This window comes from Lagenorhynchus albirostris, chromosome 4, assembly GCF_949774975.1.
Source record: "Lagenorhynchus albirostris chromosome 4, mLagAlb1.1, whole genome shotgun sequence".
Lineage (NCBI taxonomy): Eukaryota > Metazoa > Chordata > Mammalia > Artiodactyla > Delphinidae > Lagenorhynchus > Lagenorhynchus albirostris.
This window is the reverse complement of record NC_083098.1, coordinates 100,036,880-100,042,687: the sequence shown is the minus strand read 5'-3', so window position 1 is coordinate 100,042,687 and position 5,808 is coordinate 100,036,880. Positions and strand designations below refer to the sequence as shown.

Below are 5,808 nucleotides of genomic sequence, written 5' to 3'. Positions count from 1 at the left end.
CAACCGTGGGTAGACTATGACAGTTGAGAAAGTCAAAAGTTCTACTTTGGACATATTAACATTGAGGTTCTGTTTCTTTGTTTTAGCAAAGTGTTTTATTCAAGAGCTTCTCAGCACCATTTAGTTGTCAGAAAGAACGGATATCCCCTTTTCGTGCCCACCCAACTCCCAATCCCAGAGGCAGAAGTTAAACCATTTGGCAAGAGCTCCTGCTAATGATTATAATTCAGATCATGATAAGGTTTGGGTTGTTCTCTCACCTACTTTCTCCAACCCTCTACTTAACCCGTGACTCAAGTAAAGCTGTGTTCCCCCGCAGTTCAGAACAATAGGAAGGAATCATGTCAGTCAGTTTTGATCAACCTCACATTCCTGGCCTATTAGAGGAACATAAAATTACCTTGAAAAAACTGAATTCAGTGACTGCCACCTAGGAGGGACAGTGTTACTGTCAGGCAGTTTTGAGAGCTCAAATATTAGGGTACCCTCCCCCTACTCTAGTCTCGGAACAAGGAACACTAGGTCTGTTTTCTCTCCACACACCTCAATTGCTCATCCTCTCCTGCCTTATAAAACAGACACTGAACCGAACTGGTGTGACAGACTTAAGACAAACAATTACATCTGATTAAAATGCTAAGAGACCCTGAGCTGTTGGAGATGAGGAGAGTCGATAGTATGAGTTGATCTTTCCTTCTTTTTTCTTTAGAGAGTATTTTGTTTCAGCATAAAGCACACTCTCCCAGAGAGATTCCTGGAGGAGAAATCCAAGAGTCTGACTGTGTCCGGTGGGAACACACAGTCACCTGTGTAACTCTGGCTTCAGTCCCTGGATCTGTCCTTTGCAACTACTTCAGGTCCCATGGGAGGAGGAAAAGCTGGAGGCAATATCACTCGGCCAAAGCCCCCATGGGGTCCCAGGCTGGCAGGACAATGGGTTCCTGCTCTAGTACAGCTAGCACCTCTTCAGGGACATGCTTCCTGTCCAACACCACTTCGTAGACATATTCAGAGAACCACTCATCTGTCATGCACAGGTAACGTTTGTGGCCATGGTCTTCACCCCACAAATTTTCCACTCTCCATTTCACAAAAGCATCCTCCTAATCATCCTTTTCTGAGACAGCAGTGAATGTCACGGCGTGGGTCATAAGTGACTCACCAAAAGTCAGCCTCTCAGCTTTATTCATGTTCTTCATGGAGACACCAAACACTAACTCAAGGTCATAGACATTCATGTCACTGAGGCCCAACTTGCCATTGAAGTGTTTTCCAACATCACAGCCAAACCACACAGCCTCTCCATCTTTGATGGAGGCCGCAACCATCTTCTGCAATAAGTCAATGGGCTGGTTGTTATATAGAGTTTTTCTCCCTCCAACCATATTGCTTAAGTAGTCCACTGTGTAAAGTTTATTGTACTTGTGCTGGGGCCGAGGGTCATTCACTAAACAAATCTTATCTTCCATATTGAAGAGTGGCTTGACATGTTCCCTGTAAAACTTCAAGGGTGTTATGGGGCCAATCTTTTGATAGTTTTTATCTTTGTCTTGATATTCCCAGGCGAACGTCTCTGGTGGATTACCCAAATAGATGCACACCACTCTGCACATCTCCTCCATTGTGGTATCCTGTGTGGCTGAGATTTCTCCTTTGGTTGTGCTGTTGTATACCAGGTTCCGTAGTCGTATACAGAATTCTCTCATCTTGTGATTCAGAATATCATTCATCCTTCTGGTTGCCTCTGTTGTATAAGATTCAGGGAAGCACTTAGCAATAACACCATATTTTTCAACAATATTGACAAGCATATCCCATTATCCTCCATTATTTGCAGGATTCGTAAGCAAATACTGCACCAGCCTACCATCCTCAGGCTCTTTTTACTGTGCTGTGTCCACAAAAGCATTTAAGAAGAAATAACAGCATTCAACCTTGTCCCAGAAAAAGAGGTAAGAATGACTAAATTCAAATTCTTCAATATTTAATTTTCTCATAAAGGAAGTCTCATAACATTCAGACAAGGAAAGATCCAGCATCGCCCTGAGCTCTTCTGGTTGGTGACAGGCTTGCCTTCCAGATGCACAGCCTGTTGGAACACGTGCTGAACACCCTGGACCGTGACCCTCCTCAGACAGATGTCCAGCAGGTCGTGGGTGGTGCCGGCATGCTGGGCCAGTACGAACTGAGGATCGGAATTCAGTTTCTGAAGCAGAGCAGCTACCTTCCCTGAATTCAGTCCTGCCATGTTGTTCATGGTGCCCACGCTGCCCGGCAGGGGAACGGTAGTTTCGAGGTCCTCAGGCAAGCGCCAGGACTGCACAGCGGTTCGCTGCCTAAGCTGCCCGACCTGCCTCTCCCACTGAGATATTTTTAATGTATTCAACATTTAATACATTTTTCAATTAACCCATTCATTTAAAAATATCTCTTTAAAAGGAGAAAAGCACTACAGAACCTGCAGATATCAGAGGATACTAGGAAAATACTACATAAACTCTAGAGAAATAAATTTGGCAATTTAGATGAAATGGACAAATTGTTTTAAAAAAATCTACCAAACATGAAATAACAGATAATAATTTGAACAGTCCTATAATTGTTAAGTAAATTGAACTTACAATTTGAACACTCCCCCTCAAAAAAATCTTCAGGCCACATGGTTTCATTGGAGAATTCTACCAAATATGTAAAGAAGAATTAACACCAATTCTTCACAATATCTTCAAGAAAATAGAAAGGAAGTAACACTTCCTAATTCACTTTATGAACCAGTATTACCCTAATAAAGACAATACCAAAAAAGGAAACTACAGACAAATATCTCTCATTAATACACATGCAAAAATCCTTAATAAACATTAACAGAATAATTCAGCAATATATAAAAAGAATGATCTACCACAACCAGGTGTGGTTCAGTCTAAGGCTCTAAGGTCGCAAGACTGACTTGATATGGAAAAAGCAAAGTAATTTACCATATTAACAAGCTAAAGAAAAAAAATCACATACATTGATTCAGAAAAAATATATGACAGAGTTAACATGCATTCATAATTTTTTAAAAAAAATCTCAGTGAAATAGGAATAGAGGGCAACTTCCTCGACTTGATAAAGCACACCTACAAAAACCTACCGGTAACATTATACTTAATGATGAGAGACTGAATGGTTTCACCCAAAGATTAGGAACGAGGTAAGAATGTCTGCTTTCACCAGCATTATTCAATATAGAGTTGGAAGTAGTACCAGTGCAATAAGATAAGAAAGGAAATTAAAGACATACAGACTGTAAAGAAAAAAATAAACATCTATTTGAGGATGACATGATTATCTATGTAGAAAATACAAAAAAAAAAAACAAAAAAACTTAAAAATACTCCTAGAATGAATAGTGAGTTCAGCAGTCATAGAATACGAGCTCAACATTAATTGTACTACTGAGAAGTCATTTGTACTAGCAATAAACATAAAAATTAAAACACAGTATCATTAACAATGGCTCAAAAAAATGAATACTGAGGTTTAAATCTAACAAAACATGTATGAAATTTGTATGCTGAAAATTACAAAACCTCTGGAGAAGGAAATAAAAGTTTTGAATAAACAGAGAGATACTCTGCGTTCATGTATTAGAAGACTCAACACAGTAAAGATGCCAATTCTTCCCAAATTGACATACGGTTTAACACAGTTCTAATCAAAATATGAGCAAGATTATTTTTAATATAGAAAAGATTATATTAATTATATGGAGAGTAAAAGAAACTAGAATAGCTGAAACAATTTTTAAAAGAAGATTAAGTCTTTAAATAATTCTACCTGATTTCAAGAGTTATGCAGCTTCACTAGTTAAGACTGTGGTATTGGTAGAGAGATGGGTACGTAGTTCAATGGAACAGAATAGAAAACCTAGAAGTAAATCCACACAATTATCCACAACTGATTTTTGACAAAGATGCCAAGAGAAAATCAGTGGAGGAAAGAGAGCCTTTCAACAGGTGGTGCTGGGGCAATTGGACATCTATAGGCAAAAACTGAACCTTCACCAAGATTTCACATCTTATACAAATATTACCTCACAAAGGATCACAAAATTAAACATAAAACTACAAAAGTTTAAGAGAAAATCTATACAATTTGGGGCTAGGTAAAGATTTTTCAGACTTGACACCAAAGGATTATTTATAAAAGCGAAATTGCTAAGTTGGATGTCATCAAATTTAAAAACTCTCACTCATTTAAGAGGATGAAAAGTTAAGCTCCAAAGTGGGAGAAAATATTTGCAAAACCACATATCTGACAAAACACTATTATCTAGACTATATAACGAACGTACAAAACTCAACAGGAAAATGCATACAACCCAGTTAGAACATGAACAAAAGACATGAAGACATTTCACCAAAATAAGATATTCAAATGGCAACAGAGCACATGCAAAGATGTTTGATACCATTAGTCATAACTGAAATGAAAAATAAAACTACAGTGAGTCCATCATTACACATCTAGCTGAATAGCTAAAATGAAAAACTAGTGATAAGACCAAAGGCCGGTAAGGATGCAGAGACACTGGACCATTCATACATTGCTGGTGGGAATGTAAAATGGTACAGCCACTCTGAAAAACAGTCTGGTAGCTTTTTAAAAAAATTCTAAACATATATCAACCATTTAACCCAGCAATTGCACTCCTGAGCATCTATCCCAGAGAAATGAAAATATATGTTTAGACAAAAATCTTTATATAAACCCTTATAGCGTTTTTGTCTATAACAGCCCCAAACTGGAAACAACCTATAAACAAATAGTGATTCATACACACCAGCAAGAAAAAAGGAATGAACTGTTGATATCTACAACCTGGATGAATCTCAAGGAGATTATGCTGAGCAGGGGCAGGGTTGTGGGGGAAGCCAATCTTAAAAGGTTACATACTGCACGATTATATTTATGTAACAGTCTTGAAATGACAAAAGTTTTTAAATGGATGACAGATTAGTGGATGCCAAAGATTAAGGAAAGGGTAGGGGCCAGAGGGAAGTGAATGTAGCTATAAAAGTGCAACATGATAGATCCTTGTGCTGATAGAAATATTGTCAATTGACATTGACTGTATCAATGTCAATATCCTAGTTGTAATATTCTACTAGAGTTTTGTAAGATGTTACCATTGGGGGAAACTAAATACTTTACCATGGATCTCTTTGTATCATTTCTTACAATTGCCTGTGAATTTACTATTATCTCAAAATACAGAGTTCACTTAAAATTAAATAAATTAAACATTTTAAATACCTTTTGAACACCTATTATGCATTACTATTTTAGGTTCTGAATATACACAAGTGAACCAAACAGACAAAACAATGATTCATGGAGCTTACATCATAATGGGGGGAAAAGACAATAGAGAGGAACAAGGAGAATTGAATATGCTGAATGAAGGGAGGGGATGGTGGTACAAGTAAAATGGGGTGATCACTGAGTCCTCATCGAGGTGATATTTGGGTAAGCATTTGAAGAAGGCAAGGCACAAGAGTAAGCCATGTGGATATCTAGAATACACATATGGGTACCTGCTCTGTATATGAATATTTCTGTAATCTCTGAACAGTTAATTAATACTCTATAAACCATTCTGTTGAGGAACTTTCTTGAAATCAGCCCTTAGGGCTCATTTTTGATGTTAAAGCCCAGAGCACCAATCTGACCAATTTTTCCTCTAGGAAAGGCAACTATAAATCACCAGTTTTGTTGGTGAATCCATTGCCTGTGTCTATTTACCATTGGGGGTGTGTAGGG

At 37.9% G+C, this 5,808-nt stretch overlaps 1 pseudogene; it reads right to left on the bottom strand.

The window, feature by feature from the left end:
* Positions 1-703: 703 nt before the first annotated feature.
* LOC132519412 (bleomycin hydrolase-like) lies at positions 704-2,257 on the bottom strand (annotated as a pseudogene).
* Between the last annotated feature and the right edge of the window lie 3,551 nt (positions 2,258-5,808).